Here is a 13,771-nt window from a genome sequence, read left to right on the forward strand (position 1 = left end):
ACAGGTGGACACAGCTGGACACAGTGCTATTTCTATATAAAACTTCTAGAAATGAGGGGACACAGGCGGACACAAGTGGACACAACGTAATTTCTATATAAAACTTATAAAATATGCTGGCTACAGGTGGACACAGCTGGACACAATATTATTTCTACATAAAACTTCTAGAAATGAGGGGATACAGGCGGATACAAGTGGACACAACGCAATTTCTATATAAAACTTGTAAAATTTGCTGGCTACAGGTGGACACAGCTGGACACAGTGCTATTTCTATATAAAAATTTTAGAAATGAGGGGATACAGGCGGACACAAGTGGACACAACGCAATTTCTATATAAAACTTATAAAATTTGCTGGCTACAGGTGGACACAGCTGGACACAGTGCTATTTCTATATAAAACTTCTAAAAATGAGGGGACACAGGCGGACACAAGTGGACACAACGTAATTTCTATATAAAACTTATAAAAAATGTTGGCTACAGGTGGACACAGCTGGACACAGTGCTATTTCTATATAAAACTTCTAAAAATGAGGGGACACAGGCGGACACAAGTGGACACAACGCAATTTCTATATAAAACTTATAAAATTTGCTGGCTACAGGTGGACACAGCTGGACACAGTGCTATTTCTATATAAAACTTCTAGAAATGAGGGGATACAGGCGGACACAAGTGGACACAACGTAACTTCTATATAAAACTTATGAAAACTGCTGGCTACAGACGGACACAGCTGGACACAACGTTATTTCTATATAAAACTTCTGAAAATGAGGGGACACAGGCGGACACAAGTGGACACAACGCAATTTCTATATAAAACTTATAAAATATGCTGGCTACAGGTGGACACAGCTGGACACAGTGCTATTTCTATATAAAACTTCTAGAAATGAGGGGACACAGGCGGACACAAGTGGACACAACGCAATTTCTATATAAAACTTATAAAATATGCTGGCTACAGGTGGACACAGCTGGACACAGTGCTATTTCTATATAAAACTTCTAGAAATGAGGGGACACAGGCGGACACAAGTGGACACAACGTAATTTCTATATAAAACTTATAAAATATGCTGGCTACAGGTGGACACAGCTGGACACAATATTATTTCTACATAAAACTTCTAGAAATGAGGGGATACAGGCGGACACAAGTGGACACAACGCAATTTTTATATAAAACTTATAAAATTTGCTGGCTACAGGTGGACACAGCTGGACACAGTGCTATTTCTATATAAAAATTTTAGAAATGAGGGGATACAGGCGGACACAAGTGGACACAACGCAATTTCTATATAAAACTTATAAAATTTGCTGGCTACAGGTGGACACAGCTGGACACAGTGCTATTTCTATATAAAACTTCTAAAAATGAGGGGACACAGGCGGACACAAGTGGACACAACGTAATTTCTATATAAAACTTATAAAAAATGTTGGCTACAGGTGGACACAGCTGGACACAGTGCTATTTCTATATAAAACTTCTAAAAATGAGGGGACACAGGCGGACACAAGTGGACACAACGTAATTTCTGTATAAAACTTATAAAATATGCTGGCTACAGGTGGACACAGCTAGACACAGTGCTATTTGACTGTTGATATTAGTTAGTGGCTTCTTGTGGCACATTTCACTATTTGTAGACCTTTCACTTCCTCTTTTGTTAGGAAAGGCATGACAATTAAATACAACTTGGTCTCATTAATAAATAAAAAGAAACAATAAGCTTTCCCTGTCACTTTTCAGATGGTTTTTGGTAAAAATGAAAGTGGCCGCATCCGTGTTCATCCTCAACCTATATATATGTTATGTATTATCGTCAAATACAACTTATATTTCAATATTAAGCAGGGTTGGCAAAGTATTACCCAGGCTGGAAATCCCGGGTTTTCCCGGGCTGGGCAATACTCCCAGAAATGGTTAATACTGGGTAATACTTGGCAATAAGACTTTTTAAGCTTATTTCAACACAAAATAGTAAAGTCTTGCTGTAGTTTCATAATATTATAGCTAAATATATACATTTTATACAGATAACCATTGAGAGTCATGTTTCTAGAAGATTGAAAATTCAATTTCATTCTTTTGTCCACTACTTCTATGTAGGCAGAATACAAAATTTGAATATTTTAGGATTATTAATACCTTGTTAATTTCCGTGTATTGTTTCAACTATCCAAACTATAAAAAAAAATGCATTTTATTTTATAGCAGTGTTTATTTGAATTATAAATTTAAATGTCTATGCAATCATATTGCTAAATAAACACCCTACAGGGTCAAGTCATTAGCCCTTATAGAAATGAAAATGCTGAATATTGTTATATAAACATATCAATGTCCTAATCTGAATAATTACTTATTAATTAGTGATATACATTTAAAAAATGAATTCTTTGAATTTAGTAAGTAAGTAAGTAAGTAAATGTTTATTATAGTGACATGTGTAATCACATTTCAGTAAAAAGTACACATATATTACATACACAATAATATACACCCGACCCATTGGGTCTATAAGTCACTTTCAAATCATAAAACGTATAATTCTTTTATCACTGATTTCAAACAAATTAATGAAAGATAAGATTAAGCTAAATTTCAAAATAATTAATTAATACTGAAAAATTCAAACTTATATAAAAAAAAAAAAATGAAGTTATTAGAAGATCGATTTAGTAAATGTCAAGTTGAATGCAAAATTAATAAAAAATGAAAAATTATAATGAATTTATTTTAACAGTTTGATCAATTTAGACGAGAGGGTGACTTAATAGACTTTCAGAAGAGAATTATTGATAAAGACAGATCAGGCCTTTTCCATTAATATTTGTGTAATGAGTGCCTACATGTTTACTTGTCTCATAGTTGCAAGAATAGTACTTTTTCAAATGTATATACACTTGTATTATCACTCTCAAACAAGTAAACTAATTTATAAATCAAAATGTGTTTATAAATATCTTAAATGTATTGCAATTGAGTTTGATCACTGAATCCTCTTTAAAATTCAGGCCAGTATTTTATATTACCCAGTATTGCCCAGTATTACCCATTAAAACCCGGGTTTTCCCAGTATTTCCCACTGGGCTGGGCAATACTCATAAAAACCGGGTTTTGCCAACCCTGATATTAAGGATGAACACGAATGCGGCCACTTTCGTTTTACACGAAAACCGTCTAAAATTTAACTAAAATGCTAGAATTGTGAAGATTTCAGTAATTTAGCATGACTTAATGGTGCTAGTACCGGATATATGTGCATTGTATTGTCAAAAACAGCCCATATTTATGTAGCAGAAGCATTCTACTATCCAATAAATAATTAAAAAGTTACATTTTAACAATTTTGTAAAACTGCTATATTTTGGGGCCAAAAAGGGGTCTTACTGAACCTACTCCTTTAATCTAAATTCATTCAAGGCCTAGCTGTTAAACTAAGTCCGAATGCATCAAGCTTCTTAAAGTAAAAAAAATGTCTCGAAAACGACTGATTTTTATATAAGTCGTCGTCCTACGATTACGATAAAAAACAAAATTTGATGAGGAAATCTCTTTGTAATTTTAATAGGGGAATAGATATTTCTTCGTATAGATAAGAGCTAAGTACTATTTCAGAATTTCAATATTTCAAGAAATGTATTTATAACTGGACAAAAATGTATAGTTTAATGGATTTCTTTAAAAATAAATAACTAAATAAAATTTACAGGGTCCGAAGAAATACCACTAAGGATCTCCATAGTGCACTTAGAACTAAAATGTGCACCAAGGACCTGATGGAATGTTACAAGTCAACTGTCACAAAGGACATTGCATATAGAAGTAGGCTTTGAAAAATTACATAATTTCAAATTTTATAATCATATCTTTTGAAATTAGAAAGTTATTTATTGTTTTATCGACACGCGCCTCAATCAATCAATTGCTTGTCACCTGTGTAATTGATTATTACTGTGAAAGAAATTCCCGTTCGCTCAACCTTAACCCGGTTATAATCGAAACCTAATATTTCGCTTGTATACTGATTAAACATGTTTGAAGTATTTCAAAATGTTCTGTGTTTGTTGTTACTACCGTGTTTATTTTGTATTTCTGTGTTATATTCTTTACTTCTATGTAATAGCGTATTTTCTACTCTTATTTCTTGATTTTTTTTTATCCTTTGAATTTCGTTTGCTTGTTTGTTCTACTTAATTTTTTGCTGGTCTCTGGTAAAGTATGGAATCAGGGTCGTGTTTGGAATGAAGTTTCATGTGTTCCATCTGCACATGACTGTAGCATATTATTTCCACGTATATCACCAGACCACTTCAGCAACAAATTCGTGTTTATTAACCATTGCAATTTATTATATTTATAACATTACTTTTTTTTATTACACAAAATACACAGAAGAATAACTATAAATGCATATGATAGGTTAGGAATACAACTACAATATAACGGATTTTTCTATCTTGAACAAGAAGTTATCTTTACTATTAACTTCTATACCACATTGTGAATATATTGGTTTCTTTTAATCACTATTTAAAGTAGGCAGTGGCTATATTCGTCCGGCTAGCCGGACAAATAGTCAAAAATGTCTATTCATCCGGCAAGCCGGACAAATAGCATTTTTTACGGTTTTTCGCTATTTTTCCGGCCCAAAATATAATGATGTAGATATAACTGTTTTGAAGGTTTTAAATAAAGCACAAGTTGTTTTCAATTGTATTGTCTAACATCTAACATCTAACATCTTTTTATAAAAAAGAAGTCATTCTGAAAAAAAAGAAATAAGTTTCAGACTTTTTTTAATTCTAATATTCTATGTGCGCATATATTTTCTGAGGAATAGGGCTTTAGTGGTTTAATGTGCATGATCTTTTGTATTCCAATATTTGTATTGATTCTAGTCATAGTTTTGTGTATCAATATGCAATGGCTTTATTTAATATAGATCATACAATCAAATTTATGATAATATTTTGACTCTGTACAAAATATTTTTTAACGGTTATCATTCTTATTTGACTGTCTTGGAAAAGATGGCCATCCATCCATCCATTTTTTGGGTACTTGGGGAGGGGGGGGGGATTCTCTCTTTTGTTGTTCTGCCTATATGAATTAATATTTCCTGTAATATAAATAGTTTATTGTTTCTGTGGAGTTTGGTTAAAGTAAGGTCCTCATATGATTATGCACAATCATCTTCACTTATTTACTAAATTGTTCGGCGATTTTTAATTCATAGGAAATTAGAGAAATGGTAGGCACGTGTAACCTGTCCCCAAAAGTAGCATTGTGTTTTAGATAAGATTTGTTTTAGAAAAAAATGTATATTAGATACAACAGAAAAAAGGGGGGATCCCCCAACCCTGGTGTCTTATTCCCAGTCTAGGCATATCAGAATGGTCATAGATCTCCGTTGTAGTATAACTTGAAAATACAATGCATCCAAGCAAGTTTGATATAGTATTTTTCCCGAATGCGTTTTGCCTCCATAAGGTAAATGGGGTAAATCATCAATTTCACTTTAATTCAATTAAGGCTTATTCCTCACAGTTAACATGTATACGCTATTGTTCTGGAATCACTCCTATAGACATTTGTTTAAAGCAATCACATTCTCTCTAGTTTTCTCTAGAACATCTTTAAATATAAAGTACGATCTCCAATTCTCAAAATGTCCATTGCATACGCGCGTGTGTTATCCGACACCGCGTGTTATCCGACACCTCATCCGGGACACTTTCCGCGTCACATGATACTTTATTGATATTGAACATTTGCGCATCCGCAAACAGATGGCCGGACGAATAGAGATTTTAAACTATTCGTCCGGCTAGCCGGATGAATAGACACTCCGTTTAATATGGCATGGTATTGGTTGCTAAAATTCGATATTTCTCATTTAAATGCAATATTTTATATTTAAATGCAATATTTTTTCATTTGAATGTTATATTTTTTCATTCAAATTGTATAATTTTTCATTCAAATGGTATAATTTTTCATTCAAATGGTATAATTTCCATTCAAATGCAATATTTTTTATTCCATTTTATAAAATGTCATTTGAATGCAATATTTTCTATTCAATTGGTATAATAGTTTTTTTTATTTATATGCAATAATGATCAATAATTGCATCATGGGAAAATTTTTGACGCCTTTAGGTCAAATTTGCAACAGCGTTTGTGATTGGATTTTCTCCCCTTTCTTTCTAAACTTGAGTGACCAAGAATAAAAAAAAAACGCGTCAGAATATCGCCCCTCTAACTAAATTTGGTGTTCGTGCGAGTTCGTGCACTGGCAATTAATGCCAATAACGGCCAGGTAGAGCAAAAAATGCGAGTGACCAGTACACAACATGTTCATGGAAAGAAACAGATGCCTGCGTGCATTGCAAAAAAATCTCCAATAAATACCTTTTCTGAAGAAACTCCCCTACAGTCTACTAATTGAAATAAAAAAAATATACATAGCTGCCCCCCCCCCCTTTTCCCCCTTCTAAGTCCAGATACATGTTATCATGACGTTCTTTTGTGCTACATGTATATTATTTTTTACTTTTCTTGATCCTCAGAGACGTTGCAGGAGGGCAAACATGAAAAAAGAATAAAAAGCCTTCCAGGAAGTTATAATTATTTGAACTAAGCCACCTCTTTTTTTGCTACATGAAGAAAAAAAAATCACCTAATTACAACAGCAGAACCAGAGACCCCGTGACAAGTAGAGACATAAGCTAAATATACTCCGGAACTAGTTCTTTAATACAGACACTTCAGGATAAATTGGAACCAGTTACTAACTCATGTTACAATAGTTCTATGACATAGGACTTCACTGTATGAGGCATGAACTTCATATTTAATTCTATCTATAATATGTGCTCTCATGTATTATGCCGTACATCATTTTACATTTAGGTTTCGTTGCTGAGTTTTTTTTTACTGTTCTCGTCTCCGAATCCCTTAAATAGACTTTTTTCAAGCCCCACAGTAGTTCAATAATTACTATATGTCATTGTTTAAATAAGTATACAGAGCATATATCAAAAAATATTTTATCATCAGGACTTTTAAATGATTTACTTTTCAATACTGCATTGGGAGAGGAGGGTGTATACAAGTTTATTTTGTGATACAGTATATAATATAATTAGGTATCCAACAAATTATATGATTGTACGTTTAGCTATCATCTAGACCCGTACAAAATGTATATAATAAGACACATATAACAGGAGCGGATAGAAAACCTCAGAGTGTCTTGGGGGGGGGGGGGGGGGGGGGAGTTCAAATTTAGAAATGTGTATAGAGATGTATATATGCGAGTATTGGCAGTTCTGGTTATGGTGTGTGTGTGTGAGGGGAGGGTTTCAGATCGAAGATCGTTTCTATAATTCTATAATTCTATATCTTTTAGTTTTAACCATTTCACTCTATTCTTTATCCTTTGATCTCTATTATATTTGTCCTAAACATACGTGCTATATTTTCCACTGGACACAAGGCAACCAAAAATCAATTAACTTATTCTGTATATTTCGTCATTTCTTCATTATGTTTTCTATAGGTTTGGTCCCGCCCCTTATCTATTTTTTATTTATATATTTGATAATGCCATTTTTTGGGGAAATATATAGGGGCAAGGCGTTTTTGAAAACATATTCATGGGTCGCGTTTTTTTTTTTTTTGTTCTTCGGAAGTGAGCCAGAAGAAGTCTATTTCTGTTTTTTTTTTTTTTGCATTTGGAAGATCTTCTGGCTCTCTTTTATCTCTTCTTCTTTGATAGGTTATTAAGACGGCAGAGGCACATAAAAAACATGGCGTCGTTTAGACTAAAGCTAGGTTCACACTGCCGATCAGATCAACTCGATTAAGCCCGATCAAGACAAATTACGTGATCGGGAGACTGGTCTGAATCAATCGACAAGGATGTTCGGGTAAGTCTACCCTACTCGTCATCGATCTGACTATCTACCCGAGAGTTTTTGACATGTCAAAAACAATCGAGTAAGGACCGAGAAGCAAGTCACTCGAGAAGAGATTGAGAATTCGTCGAGTAGCTACTTTCAACACTATTGGGCTATTCCGTGGTGGTCAGTTTAAATTTATAAATGAAGGATGATGAAGGGAAGGGAGGACATTATTATTCATTTCAATCTAACGCTAATCATGCCTATTTTTCAGCTCTTACCAGGCAACTATATTCATATATGAAATCATTCTGTCCCCCACCCGAACAAATTGGTGAAGAAAAAATCATATGGTGGTGCGCTTCTTTTTTTGCTACAGCCCTCTGAAAGTACGCAATTTTGAAGATTTTTCCATTTTTAATCAGTTTTTACCCATTTTTGGGCTACTATCGTGAAAAAAATCACAGTTCCACAATTAAACTTTTTTTCATACTCTCAATAAAGATGAAGGGGACCAATCTGAGTAAATTCAACTCACAAAAACTATAGGTAGGTGTTAATGTAAGAAAGTTTTATCAGACTTTGATGCTTTTTCATGTCAAATTTTCCATATTGACAATTTTGTAAATTTTTGATTTTTCTCTCTTTAAAGAACAAAATGCATATTTTTTCAACTCTCTTGCTATAAATGATTAAAAAAATACATATCTATGAAATTTGAAAAGAAAAAATTATATGGAATGTTTATGTTTCTGGTAAATTATTTTTTTTGTACCCCTCTACCATTTTTCTCAAAATTTCACTAAAAAAGACTAACTTGATTCGTAATAAAATTTGAAAATTTCATTACTCAAAAACTACTTATTAGAAATACACAATTCTTTCACAGAGTTAAGTTTGATTATATGATAATTATCAAATTCATTGCTATTTTTCACTTATATCACATGTTTTGGAAATAATTCGAGAATGAGATTTCAGTGAGACTGAACGAGACTGAAATGTCAGAAGAATACATCCTTAAGCTGGTATTTGGTTAAATTCCATGATTGGACTTCATTTCTAAGTAAATTATACATGAAAATATCGTCAAAAGAATTATTTCATCCTGAAACTTGCATTTGAAGAACTAGGGAGAGGTCATTGAGAAAACAGGCCACTGGAAACGTCTACTATTACTTGCAGGAAACAGATTACGGTTCGGTTCCTTCCGTACAATATATTATTTGGTACTAACAACTCTCAAAAAAAAAATGTTGGTACTTGAACTTGCCGGGATCGTTTTTCTCCGCTCGAAACCGCCACCCCATGTCAAGCATAGCCGACATCCAGCATGTGGTGTTCTACGTGACGCTGTAATTGTACTAAGGTAGAAAAATAATGAAAAGTAATATGTATTTTAAATTCAATTTGTTTTAAATTCGTTTAGTCTATTTTACAAATTATATAAACGTAAATTCAAGGAGTTTGTTTTGAAAGGTGACAAAAAGAGGAAGTAACTCAAATTGTTGTAAACCACTTTCGTACATACACTAGGCCGTTATATTATTTTTCTCGTTTGTATTGTTTTTACATCTATGTTTTGAATTGTCATTTCGTGGCCTTTTATAGCTGACTATGCGGTATGGGCTTTACTCATTGTTAAAGACCGTACGGTAACCTATTTTATGTGTCATTTGGTCTCTTGTGGAGAATTGTCTCATTGGCAATCCAACAAATGGAAGTGGTTAACGACCTTGACTGGCTATACAGTCCTCGCATGCACGGTCGGAATTGGCAATCCGCATACCACATATTCTTTTTATATTTGAAATACACAATTTATTTACGACCTAACGCTAAGGTAATTAGTGTGTTTGACACCAAAGCTGTCAAGTGAAGCCATACATTTAATTGGTCAGTTAATTTGACAGCACACACAGCTATAGTTAAACGGCCCTTCCTGTTCATGGTAGCTAGAATTACGAATTTGCCGCCGTATTTCAAAGGAAAATTACTTATGAAATCAGTCTGATGGCTTAGGAATCATAATGAAAACGGACCATTTTTGGAATTCCTGGGTTATTTAACGACTAGCGGGTATCACGGGTAATCATCAGAATTGTGAAACACCCACAGGATACAGGTCAGTTGACAGATATGCAACAGCCGCCTGACAATTTCTTTAATATTGCGGAAAGAAAGGGGGAAATAAAATATTTTTAGTAGTATGAAATAGTGTTATACTAAAATATTTTATATCATTTAGTGTTATACTACATATACTGCTATAAATATTTTATTTCCCCCATTTTTTTCGCTATAATTATGAACATTAACGCCAGGCGAGTGTGAAACGTCTAATACGCATAGATATCTGATAATTGTCTAGGAATATAATATATATTCTTACTTTGAAATAGTTGCATTGCCATTTGATTTTATTATCAATAGTCATGAGGACCAATTTAAAAGTCGGCTCTACACCTTCAAGTGGTTCCCCTGTACCCTGGATAAATAGATTGTACGTGCGCCTGCGCATTGCGTATTTAAAGTTCATTACAGTAAAAGTTGCAAGAATTTGGTCAACGCAAGTTTGTCCCTTTTCATACTTCATATAAGGGTATAATATTGTATTATATTGACGATTAATCCACTCTATATCTTGAATATAGCACACCTTTATCCAGGCATGATTTAAATATTAAATATTAGTATAGCCATTGGTGTTCTATATGGATGTGTCCGGTGCCTAAACACAATGCAAACAGAGATTTGCAGTATAATTTATTTATTTAAGAAAATTGAATCTGATTGAAATTTCAATTGTGTCATTTGTCATTTGGTCATTTATATTAAATCAAGCATCTATGTTAAACTGAATTCCTATATTTAATATTTGTAATTTATCGTTGTGTCCATGTGTCCGGACACAAAATGCATGTCAACTATATTTTGCACCGAAACCTTGCCACTAATGGTGGAAAGACCTATTGAATTTGTTCTGATTATTAGGTCTTTCCACCTTTCCGTGGAAAGACCTATTGAATTTGTTCTGATTATTAGGTCTTTCACCTTTCGGATGAAAGACCTATTGTTTTTGTTCTGATTATTATTATTATTATTTTTTTTTTTTTTCTTCCGCCTAAATTTTTTTCTTGCGTAATATTGATGCTTCAAAAAATGTCGCTTAGAAATTTGGAATATGATGTTGTATAGTTTATACGCTTTAAAAATTTACAACTGTGTAACAAAATACTTTACGTTGTAAGAGTTATCTCCCCAAACACTGTTTTTCTTGTGGCCACTACTCCTTCGCAACCGTTAAAGATTACGACAAATTTATTTTACCAAATTGCTCGTTACATCTTCAGGATTAGGATATTCATTTGGACCGAAGCTTTACGGAGACTCCATATGAGAGTTATTCCCCCTTTTCCCTTAAATTAAGTGATATGCATTTCTAAATGGTAAACCATAAGTGATAAAGACATAGGGTCTTTAGATTTGGGGTCCTTGGTCGAAAATAATAAAAATGAGGTCAAGGTCAAAGGTCAAGGTCATATTCTAAATTTTGATTTTGGCTTATTTTCATTTATTTTCAAATACCTTATGACATATCGACAAATAATTTTTCATAAATTGTTAGTTGCGACATGTCCTTACTTGTATATTTTGATTGAAAGGGTGCGCAGACAATAAATAGGAGTTTTTGCCCATCTTACATTTAGAATTACGCGTAAAGTGATATTACTAATAAACCAAACATATTAAAGACCTTGGGTCTTTTGATTTAAGGTCCTTGGTTTGTGAACTTGAAATTGAGGTCAAGGTCATAGGTTAATATGACGTTCTAGATTTTGACCTTTGCTTTAAATTCATATAAATACATCATACAGCCATAGGAACTAACATTTTAAACTGATTTTTAATATTTCAATATCAAAAAAGATCTTTTCTAGTGGAAAGACCTACAATTGTTCTCTGAACAATTGGTTTTTAATTATTATTATTATTATTATTTTTTTTTTTTTTTTTCTTCCGCCTAATTTTTTTTCTTGCGTATTATTGATGTTTCAAAAGATGTCGCTTAGATATTTGGAATATGGTATCGTATAGTTTATACGCTTTAAAAATTTACAACTGTGTAACAAAATACTTTACGTTGTAAGAGTTATCTCCCCAAACACTGTTTTTCTTGTGGCCACTACTCCTTCGCAACCGTTAAAGATTACGACAAATTTATTTTACCAAATTGCTCATTACATCTTCAGGATTAGGATATTCATTTGGACCGAAGCTTTACGGAGACTCCATATGAGAGTTATTCCCCCTTTTCCCTTAAATTAAGTGATATGCATTTCTAAATGGTAAACCATAAGTGATAAAGACATAGGGTCTTTAGATTTGGGGTCCTTGGTCGAAAATAATAAAAATGAGGTCAAGGTCAAAGGTCAAGGTCATATTCTAAATTTTGATTTTGGCTTATTTTCATTTATTTTCAAATACCTTATGACATATCGACAAATAATTTTTCATAAATTGTTAGTTGCGACATGTCCTTACTTGTATATTTTGATTGAAAGGGTGCGCAGACAATAAATAGGAGTTTTTGCCCATCTTACATTTAGAATTACGCGTAAAGTGATATTACTAATAAACCAAACATATTAAAGACCTTGGGTCTTTTGATTTAAGGTCCTTGGTTTGTGAACTTGAAATTGAGGTCAAGGTCATAGGTTAATATGACGTTCTAGATTTTGACCTTTGCTTTAAATTCATATAAATACATCATACAGCCATAGGAACTAACATTTTAAACTGATTTTTAATATTTCAATATCAAAAAAGATCTTTTCTAGTGGAAAGACCTACAATTGTTCTCTGAACAATTGGTTTTTAATTATTATTTTTTTTTTTTTTTTTCTTCCGCCTAAATTTTTTTCTTGCGTAGTATTGATGTTTCAAAAGATGTCGCTTAGATATTTGGAATATGATGTCGTATAGTTTATACGCTTTAAAAATTCACAACTGCGTAACAAAATACTTTACGTTGTGATAGTTATCTCCCCAAACACTGTTTTTCTTGTGGCCACTACTCCTTCGCAACCGTAAAAGATAACGACAAATTTATTTTACCAAATTGCTCGTTACTTCTTAAGGATTAGGATATTCATTTGGACTGAAGCTATCCGGAGACTCCATATGAGAGTTATTTCCCATTATGCATTTGAAATAAGTGATATGCGTTTCTAACTGGTAAACCATCAGTGATATAGGCCTAGGGTCTTTGGATTAAAGTTCCTTGGTCCAAAAAAATGAAAATAAGGTCAAGGTCAAAGGTCAAGGTCATATTCTAAATTTTAATTTTGGCTTGTTTTCATTTATTTTCAAATACCTTATGACATATCGACAAATAATTTTTCATAAATTGTTAGTTGCGACATGTCCTTACTTGTATATTTTGGTTGAAAGGGTGCGCAGACAATAAATGGGAGTTTTTGCCCATCTTATATTTAGAATTATGCGTAAAGTGATATAACTCATTAACCATATATAATAAAGACCTAGGGTCTTTTGATTTGAGATCCTTGGTTTATGACCTTGAAATTGAGGTCAAGGTCATAGGTAATTTGCACGTTCTAGATTTTGACCTTTGCTTTAAATTCATATTTATACATTATAAAGCCATAGGAACTGACATTTTAGATTGATTTTTAATATTTTGATAATAAAATAGATCTTTACTTGTGGAAAGACCTTCAATTGTTCTTTGAACAATTGGTTTTTAATTTTTTTTTTTTTTTTTTTTCTTCCGCCTAAATTTTTTTCTTGCGTAGTATTGATGTTTCAAAAG

The sequence above is a fragment of the Mytilus galloprovincialis genome, chromosome 8 (assembly GCF_965363235.1).
Source record: "Mytilus galloprovincialis chromosome 8, xbMytGall1.hap1.1, whole genome shotgun sequence".
NCBI lineage: Eukaryota > Metazoa > Mollusca > Bivalvia > Mytilida > Mytilidae > Mytilus > Mytilus galloprovincialis.